Consider the following 17,976-nt stretch of genomic DNA (forward strand, 5'->3'; position numbering starts at 1 on the left):
AAACTCCTGGCCTCAAGTGATCTGCTTGGCTTGGTCTCCCAAAGTGGTGGGATTATAGGCATGAGTCACTGCACCCTGCCAGAAGTTTCCACTTCTATCATATCGTATGTTCATATATATATGTGTGTCTGTTCCTTTTCCTCAGTCTCTTTTTTATTTCATTTGTCTATTGGTCAGTCTACTCTTGCAGCAATATCACAATGCTTTGGCTGCTGTAGCATTATAATAAGTTGTGATTTCAAGGACAGAAAGTTCTCTTACTTGTTCTTCTTCAAGAGATTCTAGGTTACCCTTGGGCCTTTGCATTTCCATGTAAATTTTAAAATGACTTGTTAAATTTCACCAAAAAATCCCCAATATACATTTCAGATTGAATTGAATTTATAGATCCATTTGAAGGAAAACACACATTTTTAGACTGTTGAGTCTTCCTATCCATGAACATTGTATACTTCACTCTATTTATTTTGTTATTTAATTTCTCTCAAAAATGTTTCCTAGTTTTCTATGTGTACATCTGACATGTCATTTTTTAGATTTATAAGTAGTTTGTATATTTTGATGTTATTTAACTGACAGTCTTTTATAATTTTATTTTCTAATTCTGTTGCTGTAACACAAAAAACCATACAATTTTTGTATGTTCATCTTTGTTATGGTTTGAATGTTTGTGTCCCTTCAAAACTCATATTGAAACTTGATTCTTAGTGGAGTAATATTAAAAGGTGGGGCCTTTAGGAGGTGATTGGTTCATGAGGGCTTGGCCCTTATAAATGGGATTAGTGCCCTTATAAAAGGACTTGAAGGAGTGAGTTCATCCTTTTTTCCCTTCTACTACGTGAGAATGCAGCTAGAGACCCGTTTATGAAGCAGAGAGTGCACCCTCACCAGACTTAGGATCTGCTGGCATTTTGATCTTGGATTCCCAGCTTCCAGAACTCTGAGAAATAAATTTCTATTATTTATAAATTACCCAGTCGCTATGGCTGGCACATAGAAGGCTCTCAATAAATATTTGTGAATGTTTGTTGAATAAATCCTTATTTTACAAACATGGAACGGAAACACTGAGCATTAAGTAGCTTACTTAAGGTCACCCAGTGAGTAAGTGGCAGAGCTGGGATTCCAGCCTACAATCTGACCACTGTGGTCACTGTCTCTGAGGCTGGTGCTGTGCTACACAAATAGTAGTAGAGCACAATAGTATAGTGCTATAGTATTTGTGTAGTATAGCAATGTACTATTTATGTACATTAGAAACATAGCAATACACCACCATTTTTTTTTTTTTTTTCAGAAATAATGCACATTCAAGGACTTAGGCAAAACGTATTTGAATGGGTGTCTATGTGGAAGGGAGAGAAAGAAGAGTTGAAATTAGAAATGACGGGAAGGAAGGCCAGGCATGGTGGCTCACACCTGTAATCCTAGCACTTTGGGAGGCTAAGGCAGGTGGATCACTTGAGGTCAGGAGTTCAAGACCAGCCTGGCCAACATGATGAAACCTTGTCTTTACTAAAAACACAAAAAATTAGTTGGGAGTGTTGGCGGGTGCCTGTAATCCCAGCTACTTGGGAGGCTGAGGCAGGAGAATTGCTTGAACCTAGGAGGTGGAGGTTGCAGTGAGCCAAGATCATGCCACTGCACTCCAGCCTGGGTGACAGAGCAAGACTCCATTACAAAAAAAGAAAAGAAAAGAAAGAAATGAAGAGAAGAAAACAAAATAAAACATGAGGCATCTTGTTCACACTAACTAAAGATGATGCTCATAAGTTGAGGAGTGTGAATAATTCAACTCCATCTGTGGCCCCAAAATAAAGAAATAATAAGTTAATAACAATAGTAACAATAATTCATGCTGATGCTAAATTATGGATGAAGATCAGAAAGTAGAGATAGCACTATAAAAATAAGAGTTATAAAAACAACTCTTCCAAAAAGTTTTGCTATGGAGAACAAAGAATGAGGCAGTGGATGAAGGGGAATGAGGGTTCAAAGATTTTCTTTTTCTTTTTCTTTAAATAACAGCTTTACTGAGATATAATTTATATGCCACGACACTTGCCCACTTAAATTGTTCAATTTTAGTTGTGCAATCATCACCACAATCAGTTTTGGCACATTCTAACCAAGCCAAAAAGAAACTTCATACCCATTAACACTTACTCCCCATATCCTCCAATTCCCTCATCCCTAGACAGCCAGTAATTTACTGGCTGAGGCGGGTGGATCAGGAGTTCGAGACCAGCCTGATCAACATGGTGAAACTTTATCTCTACTAAAGATACAAAACAATTAGCTGGGTGTGGTGGAACACACCCGTAATCCCAGCTACTTAGGAGGCAGGAGAATCGCTTGAACCCGAGAGGCACAGATTGCAGTGAGTCAAGATCGCACCACTGCACTCCAGTCTGGGTGACAGAGGGCGACTCCATCTCAAAAAAAAAAAAAAAAAAAAAAAAAAAGAAATCTTTTATTTAGGCACGTTGGGTACAGGCAAAGAAAAAATAGTTATTGAGGTTGTCAGAGAGAGGTTTTTGCCAAAAGAAAAAGGATGAGGAAATGGAGGGTATTTGTGAGGTAGTGTTTATCAGGATGGGCTTTGGGCTGTAAGTTGGATCAGGAATGCAGTGCTGACAAGAGGCCTGCTGAAGAGTGACATGTGATGTGTCTCAATGTAATTAAAGAGTAACAGCCAAAAGCGTACTAGAGCAAGTGGAAGAGAAGGACAGGAAATTAGTTGAGATTTTTAAAAAAGTCTACTTTGTTTTTTAGTGTTTTAGATCCACAGCAAAACTGAACAGAAAGTACGGAGCTTTCCCGTATACCTTCTGCCCTCATATGTGCACAACCGACCCTGCTATCAACACGCCCTACCAGAGTGGTACATTTGTTACAAGTGGTGAACCTCCAGATGAACCTCCATTGACACATCATTATCATCTTGATACAGTTTGGGTATTTGTCCCCTCCACATCTCATGCTGAAATCTGATCCCAGTGCTGGAGGTGGGGCCTAGTGGGAGGTGTTTGGATCATGGGCGAATCCCTCATGAAGGCTGTGGTGCTGTCCTCATGGAAATAAGTAAGTTCTTCCTTTATTAGTTCCAGCGAGAACTGGTTGCTAAAAAGAGACTGGCACCTCATCTTTCTCTCTTGTCATATAATCTCTGCATGAGCTGGCTCTCCTTTGCCTTCTACCACGAGTGGAAGCAGCCTGAGGCCCTCATTACAAGCAGATGTTGGTACCATGCTTCCTGTACAGCCTACAGAGCTCTGAGCCAAATAAACTTCTCTTTGTAAATTACCCAGCCCAGGTAAGACACACCCAAAGTCCATAGTTCACATTAGGGATCACTCTTGGTGTTGTATATTCTGTGGGTCCTGACAAAGGTATAATGACATGTATACTCCAGTACGGTATCAAACAATATAGTTTCACTGCCCTAAAAATACTTTATACTCAACCTCTTCATCCCTCCCTTCTCCCAAACCTCTGGCAAACACCTTTCTTTCTAATCTCCATAGTTTTGTCTTTTCCAGTGTCATTTAGTTGCAATTATACAGCATGTAGCCTTTTCAGGTTGGCTTCCTTCATTGACGGTCCCTCCATGTCTTTTTACGGTCTAGTGGGGATTTTTGAGAGGGAAATTTCAGAGCTGGTGCTCTTCTTGGTGATGACAAAGTCTAAGCTGATTACAGGTATCGACGGTTGAGATGGAGTGAAGGAAAAGGTTGCTGGAGGTTAGCAGATGGAGGAAACCAGAGGCCAGGATGTTGGATGAGTCATCCTTGTGGTTCTGAAGTGAGTGAACCATCCCACTGTCAATCACCCTGGGAAGAGATAATGCCTGAGACAGGAAATGAGGCCTAAGCGGGACAAGAAGAGTTGCAGTTTCCTTTCCATGAGCCTTAAGAAGTGGAGCTTGGGGCTTTGTGCAGGGGTGCTGGGGTGAGAGGCTCTACGTAGGCTGGAAGTGATTGCAGAGCTCAGACGTGGGGAGAGAAAGGTTGGCTTCTTCCTGAGTGAACAGGATGGGAGGTGGACAGGGTGGCATTCTTTAAGCAAGCGAGGCCTGCAGATTCTGTTTTCTCTTCTATCTAACATGAAGGTTTATGTTATTTTTGTGGCTGTGTTGTAATACCCTTAACCTAAGCTTTAGGTATGAATCTTGTTAAAATTAACAGTCTGGTTTTTGCTGTCATGGTGGGGAAAGGAGGGAAGGACCTGTGGCCAGCTTGAGAGAGTCAGGAGAAAGCTGCTCCCAAGGGTGGTTGAGGGACTGCAGTGGAGTGAGCTGTGGCTGGAGGCAGGGCTCGGCCAAGGGAGCTGTAGCCAACCAGGGAAGACTTCGAGGGATGGGGATTGCCTCAGAAATACATGGGGTGAAACGTGGGGAAAAAACAAGTTTCCTGTAGTCAAAGGAGGCTAGGATAGGTTCCATCTCTTTTTAAAAAATAAGACAGTGACAGTGTTGTTTAGACAAACGCTGGTAGAGACCTTATATTTGGATTATACTCGCATAAACAAGTGCCTGCCCCTCTTCCTCTTCATACCCTCTTCAAGTGACTTTTTTTATGGTCCTTTTCCCTCAAAGCTGCTCCTGAAGTTTATTTGCATACCGTTTCCCGGTAGACAGAATGGGAGTCAGGGAAGCACCTCCACCCTTTCCTGACGACCCACCTTTGATACGGGTTAATGAGCTCCTCTGTGACACTATTCTCTGTGCATGTGCCTCACTGGCCCACATAGGAGGACCAGGAGATGCAAGGACCTGGGTGTTCGAGGACTAGGGTCTGAGAGGACCAGGGTGTGCGAGGGCCTGGGTGTGTGGGGACCAGGGTATATGGGGTGTGTGAGGGCCAGGGTGTGTGGGGAGCTGAGTGTGTGTGGAGCTGGGTGTGTTGGGACCTGGGTATGTGACGGCCAGGGTGTGTGGGGATCCCAGGACACAGGACCAAGTGTGAGGACCCAGGTCTGCTTCCCATTTGCCATTCAGCATGTCACCACCGCCCGTGGGTGAGAGAAGCGGCAGAAGGGTGCTCTGTAATGAAGGGGCAGGCACAGGGCCAGCAAGTCCCGTCTGCCCTTCACCATAAACTGTCACACAGCACTCGGAACAAAGTTTATGGCCTTGACTGGGTTCCAATATTCTGAGGTCTCAGGCTGTAAATTATACCAAAGCTGTAGGTCCTGCCGGCTGGGCCCTGGCCACCCTGAGAGGTGGGAGAAGAGGGGAGGCCAGATCACACTGTGGGTTCCCTCCCCCTCCTCTTCTTCGTGTCTGTCAAAATTAAATTAAGATCAACATCCTGAGTGGCCTTGACGGAGAAAGAAGCCACACAGTGGCTGCAGGATTTGAGGTTTGGAGAGACGGTAGGAATGGAGAAGGGAGGAAGAGGGTCCTAATCTGTGGAACATTTGGAGGAGGCCAGGTCTGTTTTTAGCCTGGGCTGGTGGAGCTGTCTCATTCCTCCCCTCCTACTCTTGGCTAAATCACTCAGCAGCTGAGCCGGGGCTGGGGGTGTTTTCCTGCCCCTCCGCTCGTCCATCTGTCCAAAGGAGTGTCCTGTGCTCATCACACCCAGCTGCTCCCACCAAGCTGGGAGTGGCTCTGAGGCAGTTTGGAATAAGATCTGCTAAAAGCAGAGTCGAGGGAAAGGAAAACATTGAATATTAACATAGCAGGGAAAATGGCTGAGGACTGAGAGAAGCACTGCATAAATCTGCATGGCTAATGCAGTCAGGAAAGAGAAGCTGAAAGCCCTGGGACATCAGGTCGAAGACAATGGGGAGTTGTGAACTTCAGGGCAGGAATGCACAGCAAGGGAAAGATGCTGTCATTTTGGAGTAAGAGGCATTGGGAAAGGAGGAAACCGGGTGGAGAAGGCAGATGTGATTTTCTAAGCAAGTGAAAAGACAATGAGGTAATTGTTAGCCAATCAGAGGCAAGGATGGAATTTGAACCCAGGAAAGGGAATATAAAAGACCCCTAGGGAATTGAGAGTGCCACATTCCTGTCCCCTGATGGAGGGGACTACGGAGAACAGGAAGGCCGGCTGGGGGCCTCTAATTCTCAGTGCTCATGTCTGTGTTCCGGATTTCTCTTTGTGCTGTTTCCAGTGCGGGAATTGTGCTTGGAAGAACATCTCCATGGGCAGGAGGACAGCCCTCCCTGGGAAGTGACCTCTCTTTCCCTAGAGGCCTTTGTCTCCCTGAATCCCATTCCACAAGGGCAAGGTTCTTGACCAAACCCCCTTCCCTCAGCAGGTGTCTTCTTCCCACACCTCAGCCTCCATTTCACAGAATGTTGACTCACAGTCAGGAGAGACTTCCGGGATCCTTCAGGAATCCCATCTTTTACATCCTTGACAGGTGGCCATCCGGCCTCAACTTAAGCACTTCCACAAACAGGAGCACAGTTCCTCATAATGCAGCCATTCTAATTTTTGGCAGCTCAAATTGTTAGCAACTTTTTCTTTCATATCAAGAAAATAAACACGACTCACTCTCTAACATTCACTGATTTTACTTAGAGTCATACCAAATCTATTTAATCTGTTTCCAGTATAATAGGCCTGTCAATGTGTGTAGGATTACTCTCATTCCCCAATCAGTCTTCTGCTTTCCCAGTAGTTCTGGTTCCTTCAGCCGTATCTCTCGGGAACAATTTCCTTGTCACTTGTCTCCCCACTTGCTTTCCTCTGAATATGCATCCATTTTTACTTGGTTATTTTTGGTGTTTGTTCATTCATATCCCCAATGTATCCCGAAGGAGACTTGAAGGAGTTTGCAAAAGCATAAATGATACAGCAGGATTATAAAAGTAATGGAGGAAATATTAGTGTAGAGAAAATAAATGCAAGAAATATTGACCCAAAGTAAGTGTAGTGCATAAGCAAATGCCATACAGATCTCTAAACTTGGCTAGGTATTAGGCTCTAAATCTGCCTTTCGAACTTACTGGCAGCCAGAGCAAAAAGGGAAACAGGGGCAGTTGTACAATTCAGTCTTCATAAAAGCAAACAGGAGACATAGCTATCCCTGGACTTGAACAGCAAAGAAAATTTTCTCCTGGGTTCTCCCAGAGAAGAATGTATCTAACAATTTCCTTATGATAAATTCAATACCACATTTACTCAAATTGTTTCTTTTAAAGTCATCTCTCATTGTAGATCTACGGCTTAACTCCAAAGCACAATTTCAATAAAAGCAGATGCTCCAGTTTGTTAATGTGCCTCTTAAAATGTGGCAAGAAGAGATTTCAAACTCGATCTGACCAAAGAACATTACCATGAGATATTTCTGCCTGTTTGGGGACACTATATTTCTATTAGCACAGCCTATAATTGCATTTTGGGCAGTGACATGGCTATTGACTTCCTTAGCAGTCTACTCAAACCTGACAGGAACTGAATTTAAGCCAACTTGTCTTCATCTTTTACTTGGGGAATTGATTTTTTGAACTTAAGTGCAGGACTATACTGTTTATCACCACAAAATTCCATCTTGTTCAAGTCACTCCTATTTGTTCTATCCTGTTGATAGTCTTTGATTTGGATTACATCAACCAATATACCATATTTCCTCAAATAGAAAACTCCCTTAATTGTAAGATGCACTAAAAAAATTACCATAAAGAAGAAAGAATACTACCCATTAAACTGTGGGATGTAACTGATTGTATGATGCATCTGATTTTAGAAGTTAAAATGTGCATCTTAGAATTAGTGGAGTATGGTATTAATAAACTCACATCCTGTCATCTGCAAATTGAAAATCATATCTTCTCTAGCATCATTTATGGGGTATTCACATCGAACTGGATGGGGCCAAGGAGAGGCCCGTGGACTCCCATGGAGGAGATCCTTGAGGTTTTCTTGTTCATTTGCTTGTACAACCACTCATCAAATAAATATTAATTTATTGAGTGAATGCACGGAACATTCAGGTTACAAAAATGAACAAGACCCAGTCCCTTCAATACCAATCTGAACTCACAGAAGTGAGTTCTTACTTCTCCTTTAAGGCATTAACTCTTTTACCTGTCCTTTAAGATAATCAATGAATCAGGCGGGCAGGCGCGGTGGCTCACGCCTATAATCCCAGCACTTTGGGAGGCCGAGACGGGTGGATCACGAGGTCAGGAGATCGAGATCATCCTGGCTAACACAGTGAAACCCCGTCTCTACCAAAATTACCAAAAAAAAACAATTAGCCGGGCACGGTGGCGGGTGCCTGTAGTCCCGGCTACTCGAGGAGGCTGAGGCAGGAGAATGGCATGAACCCGGGAGGCAGAGCTTGCAGTGAGCTGAGATCACGCCACTGCACTCCAGCCTGGGTGACAGAGCGAGACTCCATCTCAAAAAAAAAAAAAAAACCAAAAAAGCAAAAAACAATCAATGAAATCATCAAATATTGCTCTATTAAGCACCTACCCTGAGTACGGTATAGGATGGTACAGGTGATGGATGTGACTTAACAACAGTCTTTGATTTAAGAATCTCAGTGTCTAACGAGGAAGGTAAGAGGTCTCATCTTAGTAAGAGTCTAAAGACTCAATACTTTGGTCTTTAGAATTGCTATGATCTGAAAGTTTGTGTCTTCCCAAAACTCATGTTGAAATTTGATCCCCAGTGTGGTGGTATTAAGATGTGGGGCCACAGGGCATGGTGGCTCACCCCTGTAATCCCAGCACTTTGGGAGACTGAGGCGGGAAGATCACTTGAGGTCGGGAGTTCGAGACCAGCCTGACCAACATGGAGAAGCCCTGCCTCTACTAAAAATGCAAAATCAGCTGGGCGTGGTGGTGCATGCCTGAAATCCCAGCTACTTGGGAGGCTGACGCAGAAGAATCGCTTGAATCTGGGAGGCAAAGTTTGCAGTGAGCCAAGATTGTGCCATTGCACTCTGTTCTGGGCAACAATAGCAAAACTATCTCAAAATAATAATAATAATAATAGTAATAATAAAGATGTGGGGCCTTTGGCAGGTGATTAGGTCATCACCTTTGGCAAGTGATTAGCTCACCCATGGGATTAGAGACTATATAAAAGAGGCCTGAGGGTGCTTGTTTGCCCTTCCACCACATGAGGAACAACTAGAAAGCTGTGAGGAAGCAGGCCCTCACCAAATGCTAAATCTCCCGGTGCCTTGTCTTAGACTTTCCAGCCTCCAGAACTGTGAGTAATAAATTTCTGTTGTTTATGAGCCACTGAGTTTATGATATTTTGTTACAATAGTCCAAGTGAACTAAGACAAGGATTCAGAGTTATGTGGCCGTGACACAGAAGGTGACTCAGCAGTCTCTATGAAGGACTCCCATACCACATGGGACCACAGTACAGTCTCTTTCAGTCCTAACATCATGGCCTTTCTACCAGACTGGCTTGCTGCTGTTACCTGTTCCTCCAGGACGTCCTCCATGTCTGTGCTTGGAGATCTTAGTAACAGTTACATGTGGACCAGACAAAAAAAGGGAATGAGGCAAGGATCAAATGTACTGACAGTCTATTATGTATTAGACCCCAGACCAAGAGCCAAGTGGGTAGAAGGATGTAATAGACATTATCATGGTCCACAGCAGCAGTCCCCAACCTTTTTGGCACCAGGAACCAGCTTCATGGAAGACAATTATTCCATGGACTGGGATGGGGGGGATGGTTTTAGGACGAAACTGTTCCACCTCAGATCATCAGGCATTAGTTAGATTCTCATAAGGAGCACACAGCCTAGATCCCTTGTATGTGCAGTTCACAATAGGGTTCACGTTCCTATGAGAATCTAATGCTACTGCTGATCTGACAGGAGGTGGGGCTCAGGTGGTAATGCTCGCTTACCCGCCACTCACCTGCTACTGTGTGGCCCTGTTCCTAACAGGATATAGACCTGGGGACTGGGGGCCCCTGGTCTACAGCATGTTTCAATAAGGTAGACCTCTTCCCATGTTTAAAGATGTTAAACCATCCTTAATGAGACAAAAAGGCTACTTTTTCTTCAGTAAGAGTTAAGAAATGAAATTATAACAGTGCCTTTAGAATAACTGCAAATCTAATGCACACTAGTTTACTCCCATGTCAGAGTGAAATAGAAATATAAGAAATTCAGGCCAATTGCAACTGAATTCTGAATGAAGCAAGGTGTCCAGTGCCCCTGTGTTGGGGTAACTTCACTGTTTCCACTATCCACTTAGATACTCTGCAGGTACACCTGTGATTTGGTAGTGTCCTCTCACTTTGAAGGAAGTCTTTCACGAACACCTTATTCTTCCGGTTTTGGGGTTTCACTTCTAAGAGGAAAAAAAAAGATACAAGACCTAATTAAGGTGTAAATTTAAACACAAGCGTAAAGATTCTAATAATCACATTAAGGCTTTTCTATTATAAGATAAGCCTGAAACCCATGAAGGATTTTCTCTGCGAGTCAACCCTCAGACTGAAATGTGGAACTAGGCCTTGATCACCTATGTGGGATTTTGTCCTTTTCTGTGAGGGCAGACATAGGCCTCAGCCCTGGAAATTTTTCACAGGGACCTCACAAAACATGACTCTGACTGTGAAGATAATGGTAGCATTAGCGACAAGAATGGACCGCACCTCCTGGGGCCAGGCGCTGTGTCAGACACTGGGAATGCGGGAATAAGTGTCAGCAGCCCACGTTCGCCTGCCAGGTGCCATTCTAAGCACTCCACACGCAGTGCTGCATTCAATCCTCACAACAACCCTGTGGGATAGGTGTGATTGACAGCCTCCCGTGACAGGCAGTCAAATAACTTGTCCAGATCCAGGCTCAGGCTACTAAATATGGCCAGGACTCACACCGGCATCAGAGCCTCCACCCTCACCAGTTACTTTAGAGGCCTTGAAATTACCTTTTCCTTTGCCAAATGTTCCTATTTCAACCCAGGGCTTCCACTGCAAGGTCAGTGAAGTAAGATGATAGCCTGATCCATATTTGAAAGGCTGATCCACCCCTCCATTTTGTAGCAGATACAAAAATCACCAATGAGATCGTTATTATAGCTCACTCTAAGTAGTATCAATGAATGAGCTGGGAACAACAGGGGTGATTTGTGTCCCAGGAATCTGGAAGGTGGAATGTCAAGAGGTGCCATTGAAGAGCAGCGAGAGGTGTATTGGTCCTGTTGAAATGTTCCTGGTTTCTTTTTTCTTTCCTTGTCTTTTTTTTTTTTTTTTTTTTTAAAAGAGAGAGTCTTGCTCTGTCACCTGGAGTGCGATGGCACAATCTCGGCTCACTGCAACCTCTGCCTCCTGGGTTCAAGCGATTCTCCTGCCTCAGCCTCCCAAGTGGCAGTGATTACAGGCGCCTGCCACCAGGCCCAGCCAATTTTTGTATTTTTGGTAGACACAGGGTTTCACCATGCTGGTCAGGCTGGTCTCAAACTCCTGACCTCAGGTGATCCACTCGCCTTGGCCTCCTAAAGTGCTGGGGTTATAGGCGTGAGCCACCCTGCCCGGTCAAATATGTCTGGTTTCTTTTGTTTTTCTTTTCTTATTTAGAGACTGTATTCATCTGAGGCCTGCCACACTAAAGATGCTGGAACAGCAAACTAAGACAGACATGGAGTGCATTGAGCTTGTCCATTCCCTGGTCCTTCCCCAGGGGTTGTGTGTTTTGAGAGCCCTTAGATAAATTGGAGTTTAGAACCAGAGTGGCCAGCAACCCTGCCCTAACAGGAAATGAAGGGGGATTGGACATAGCTGTTTACAGTGTGCCTTTCATGGGATACCCTTTACCTGGCAGATGGCCTAATGTCTAGTTACCCAACCCATGACTGTCGGGGTCCCTCCTGTGGGAAACTTGTTTATACTGGCAGATGACTTCTGGCTTATGATTCAGTTTATGCCTCCATCACTCTAGCACTGGGAGCCTAATCTTGTGTTTTCCCCAACATCATAGAAAAAACTCAGCTTGGGGCAGCCTGTCCCTGGGTCTCATGAGGCAGGAATGAAGAGTCAGATAGAGAGAAAGAAAGGGGTGGGAGAGAGGGAGAGAGCACATGTGCATGGCGATAAGCGGCATATATGAAGGAATAGGGTGTGGGTGACTCTCAGTTCTTGGGCAAATGCCTGAATGGTTTTTTTAAAGGAAGTGGTGAGAAAGTGGGGAGTCCAGTCTGCTAGGTGGTAGAGAGGCCTCTAAGTTTTTATTTCTGGCTACCGGCTTGAGCCTTTTGGGTGTGGGTGTAGTGTAGGACTGAACATTGTATCACGGGTGTCTGAGACCTGATTTTGGTATGAGACGGTTAAACTTGGATTCAAAATGGATGCCGAGGTAACCTAAAACGGTAAAAAGTCACTATATTGCAGCATTTGGAAACCATAATCCCTTGACAAAAAACAAAATAATAATTTTATAAAGGAACACACAAAATAGCGGTGACCTTATGTAATAAGACATGATTGGCTTAGTAAGAACTGAGCTTAGACACCATTGGGAGGAGTAGTTAAATGCCATTTTTTTCCCAATGCATCCATGGGCACTTGGGCCTCCCTTTTGTCTTTGCCTCTATTAATTTATGTAGTTACGGGATTTATTAAGTAAAGGAGGGTCTTCTTTTGGGAAAAGAGAATTGGGACCTTGACTTCTCCCTCCACTTGTCCCACTTTGAAGTTTAAGAACATAAACTTAAAACTGTTGGTGGACTGGGATGGCTCTGATTGAGATCAGAGTGAAGGAGTTAACTATGGTGGCTCCTGAGGGTAAACATTCAAAAGAAGAGAGTCTGGACCCAGAGGCAACCTACTCCATCCAAGTATGTCTTAAGGAAATGAGTACAGTATGTGCAAATAGAAAAAAATAGCCCCTTAACTGTGCAAAATGTAGGTGTTGAGGACTGACAGTCCTAAATTGGATTTGTGGTGCTGTGTCTTTTGGCATGTTGCCTACCTCTGTCTAAGTCTCATCTATAAAGAGGACATATAATACTAATATGCATAGCTCCTAATATTTAAATGAGGAATAAATATGAAATAATTCATGTAAAGTACTGAGTGCTATATGTAGCACATAATAAATGCTCAGTAGATGTTACATATAAAACTACTAATCACACATGTATCACGAAAGAGCTGAATCACTTGGGATTTTGGCATTTTCAATATGGGACAATCCTAGTTGACTTGAATCCTGAGGTCTTTATTATATCTTGGAGGATTCATCTTCATCTGGGACAGGTGGTCAATTCTTGCACCTGGCAGTGAAAACAAGTGGGTACTAGGAGAGTTAGAGAAAGGTGTCTGGCTGGGCTCCATCTCTGCAGGCCTGCAGAGCTTTGACATGGTTGTCTAATAACCACCACCAGGTGTGAAATGGTGGAGTGGGAATCCTAGGAGACCAGCAGGTGGGGCCATCCCGAGAAAGTGTGGGGCGGGTCCCCAGATAGCCACGGAGTGCAGCCCCTCTAGTGTTGAGTGAGTTTCTGCTCTCCCAGCAGGGGGCAGCAAGTGACGAGGACAGCCATTTAACTCAGGGGAATCACAGTCACTTGGGAAGAGAAACCCTAGGTAAGCAGCAAATTTCTTATTAATTTGTGATGTAGTGATTCAGAGTGATTTCAATATTAAAGTGAATGTGACTCTATTTTGTAGTCACATGCTGGCAGGACCAGAACCTGTGGGTAATAATAAACATATTATTGTCAATCAGTGTTAACAAAGGACTTGGGCAAATCACAGCAGAATGAATGCAAATTGCAAAATAAACACATGAAAGTATTTCAGCCTCACCAGTACAAAAAATGTAAATTTAAACAAGGTAGCATTTTTAATCTGCCAAACTATCAAAACATTTTTAAAAATAATAACTTCTGACTAGTTTTGAAAAAATTTTATGCTTTGGATCCTGTTTGTACATCATCCAATTTAGTCCTAATAGTAGTACCAATCTCATTTTATGACTGAAGAAACAATCTCCAAGAACTTGAATGATACAAAGATGTCAATCTGAGGCCGGGTGCGGTGACTCACGCCTGTAATCCCAGCACATTGGGAGACCAAGGCGGATCCGCCTGAGGTCGGCAGTTTGAGACCAGCCTGGCCATCATGGTGAAACCCCGTCTCTACTAAAAACACACACACACACACACACACACACAAAATTAGCCGGGCGTTGTGGCGGGCGCCGATAATCCCAGCTACTCGGGAAGCTGAGGCAGGAGAATCACTTGAACCTGGGAGGAGGAGGTTGCAGTGAGCCTGAGATCTTGTCATTGCACTCCAGCCTAGGCAACAGGGCGAGATTCCGTCTCAAAAAAAAAAAAAAAAAAAAAAAAATGTCAATTTGAATACACATGTTAACCTCTTCTTTATCCCGAGAAGCGACTGAAATGATAATTATTTGTTGTCAAGAGCAGTCTTGTGTATCGTAGGACACTTAGCGGCATCCCTGCACTTTACCCACTAGATACCAGTAGCAATCTCAACTCAGTTGTGGTAACCAAAAATTATCTGCAGTATGCCAGATGTTCCCTGGGGGACAAATGCACCACGAGTTGAGAATCACTGGGATATGGGCTGAGAGTGAGAAATTTCAACAAAATTCTTGCAAAGTGGTGTTGGATGGAGTAGGCTGGAAGAAACCACAGCTTGCTGTGCCCACAGAGCCACCGTAGAGTGCAGACCGGATGAGAGCTGCGTGACTCGCAGAACCTCTAGGCTCAGAAACTTCCCGCACCAAGAAGCTGTCAGAGAATTAAAAATTAGATTAATTAGAAGTCTGTTTAGAGAATAATTTGATTCCTGGTCCATCTTAAAACATGAATATGAAGAACTTTAGGAAAATGGGAGACTCAAAAGAATACTTGATGTAATGGTGCCAAATGCGAACTATAAGGAAGACAATGCATGAAGAAAAGCGCAATTTAAAATGCCAGCCTAAAGAAAAAGAGACAGGAAAGTCAATGCATCATATTAATATACAACGTGGGTCTGTGTGGAATAATATTTGTGCAGTTACAACAATTATTATTTTGTCAATTATAACATATCAACAAATATATTAATGGTAATTATAACAAAGATATTATTGTTATATTACTTAGTAATTGTAGATTTATTATTGCTTTGCTTAAACACAGTGATAGAAGTTTATTGGGAGGACGTGAGAAGAAAAAGTGAGGAAGGGTGGAGTTGGTGTAAATTAGCTAAACTCTAATCTTTTGCAGCAGTAAATGAATAGATAATGTCTAAAATTTTGAAATTATGAAATAAACATATTATTATAAATACCTAAAATAATAGCTAAAAACATTAAGAGTAGTGGCACCTGGGCTGTGAACAGGAGGGCAGAGCATAGCAGGCCAGGGGACTAGTGTCTTTTATTATGTCTTTTGAGAATACTGATTTTTAAAATAATCTAAAGAAGTTATTTTGGTAAAAAATTTATAATATCTAGAGCTGTTGAAACTGTAATGAGAGGAACACACTCTTTTGTTGCTGGTAGAAAAGTGTGTCTTGAAAGAACTTTTCTGGAAAATAGTGTAACAGCTTCTATCAAGAGCCTTATAATATTCATAGCCTCCAGGAATGTATCCTTAGGAAAGAGCTAGAAATGTGGGCCAAAATTTATATAAAAAAACTGAATATCATGGTATTTGTAACAGCAAAAAGTTGGAAACACTTGAATATCCAGCAGTTGGGGAGTGGCCAAATGAATGGGTAGCTATACAACCTTTAAATATGTAGACAAAGAACTGTATGTGGAGACAGGCTCACAAAATGAGAAGTGGAAAAAAAAGCAGGGTATACAACGACCTCAAAGTTCTTAACTATGTTAAAACACGGATGTGCAGAAATAGGACTAGAAGGGAATGCATTAACATGTTAATGCTGGCTATCTCTGGGATTTGGGTAAATTTTACTTTCTTCTCATTTTTTCTCAGTTTTCTAATTTTTCATCAGTCAGCATGTATTAATTTTATAAGCAGAAAGAACATTAATGTTACTATTTAAGAACAAAAAGTAATAATCTTGAGTACAAAATATTTTGCCACAAAACAAAACCTGCCGCTGTGTGGCTAAGGCTTGGAGGGTGAGGCGGGGAAGGTTGCTGTTACCTTCTTCAGGCCTTCCTGGAACCCATGAAGGTTGATTTCCCACTTCACAGTCAGCTAGAGACTAGGACTGGAACAAAAGACTAATGGAGGGTTTCACTTTGCATAATTAGTTTAGCTCATCAAGGCCTTGGAACACGAATTCATTTTCACCCCCAGTCTAATGGAGGCAGTGACATTTGTTGTCACTTTCATGTGTCTTAATCTGTGGAGCTGGAATTCTGAGACTCTTTCCTTAAGTTTCAGGTAGCAAACAACAGATGACTGATGTTGCTTTCTATTACAGTGGTTTTGGCCAATAAGTGAGACTTAACAAGATATGGGTAAAAAAACTACAAATAAGACATTACTTGAGAGTCGTTTTTGGGGGTTCTTTTCCGAATAAAATGTAGTTTTTCACCAAAATGCCATATCAAAAGATTCTATCACTTATTAATAGTACAAAATGGAATAGTGGTTCTCAAACTTCAGAGTTGTTAATCATCTGAGAAATGTGTTTAAGATGCAGAGCACTTAGCCCAATCCCCAAAGAGTCTGATGCATACAGTCTAGGGTAAGCTCATGTTTTTGCATTTTCAACAAATACCATAAGTTGATTTTGATGCTTGTGTTTCTTGGACCGATCTTTGGTAGTTATAGAGTAAGATTTGAAGAAGTCTGTACCCATGGAAGTAAATTAAATACCTTCCAAACTAAAAATGATTTGTTATTAATCATGGCTTAATCAAACTAGTTTTCTTTAATTTATGAATAAATTCTTAAACTTTCAGTAAAAGATTGGTAGGTTAAACATGGGGAATTGAAGGAATAGTTATCTTTATCGCATCTGGAACTCCAATAAAATGACAATTTTTGTAATAGTCACAAATCCACAAGAACAAAGAAAACACGAGAAAAGATGACCCTAGAAGAAGGATGTCAACAAAAGCTTGGAAGTCTTAAAGTGGATAGACAAATGCTGAATGGTATAGCAGCGTGGAGGAAACTCCCTGTGCAATGGGGAAAGCTGTAATGGGAAGCCAGTTTGCTCAACTGAGCTTCATAGAGACTCACAGGTTAGAGGCACCAGAAAGTTAGGGGTAAGAGGTGGAGAAAAAAGAGGAGCATCAATTCACAGCCTGTATAAGTAGCAATCAGACCCCAGGTCCCTTCCTTCACCCCACTAGGAAACAAAAATTTATGCTTAAGAAACTGACAAAGAGGCTCCAGACTCAGAGATACCAAACCAAGGAAGGGTGAATGTGTCGGTTATCTGTTTATACTGGAGCTGGATCCTGTGAGGATTTTTCCTTTGCTGATTGGTTCAGTGTTAGGCTTTGTTAATAGAATGTGTTTGATATAGTACAAAAGTTTGAAAATGGGGACCGAGTAAAAAAGTTTATATTTAAAGGTGACATCCAGTCTCCTTCCTTTCTCAGTTCTCAGAACATTCGCATCCAGAATTATATCTCCCAGGCAGAAGGATTCCTCTATGGAGAAACCAAGAGAAAAGACCTGACACTTTGAGGCTCCCCGGCAAAATGGCCAGGCTCCTACCTTATAGCACTGCAGTGAAGCCCATTGGATAGCAAGCTCCCTCTGTGCACACAATCAGCTATTTAGTTCCTTGATAAATATATTGTTGATAAATATAAATGGATAACTAAGAATCCCAAGGGATCTGAGTAAAGTGTTCACCATGAAAGACAGTTTTAGTAACAAAATTTTAGTAACAGAGAAGCGGAGCAGGGTGAATATCCTGGGCTTAGTATCATGTGAGACGTCAGAAGATGTTACATCCATAAGACAAAAACAGAAAAATATAAAATAAACAGTCAAAAAAATTAAAAAATACTATTGAAAATGTAAAAATATAATGAAATAAAAATTCAAGAGAATATTGGAAAATGTGGAAGAAATCTTCA

This window comes from Chlorocebus sabaeus, chromosome 20 (genome assembly GCF_047675955.1).
Source record: "Chlorocebus sabaeus isolate Y175 chromosome 20, mChlSab1.0.hap1, whole genome shotgun sequence".
Taxonomy (NCBI): Eukaryota; Metazoa; Chordata; class Mammalia; order Primates; family Cercopithecidae; genus Chlorocebus; species Chlorocebus sabaeus.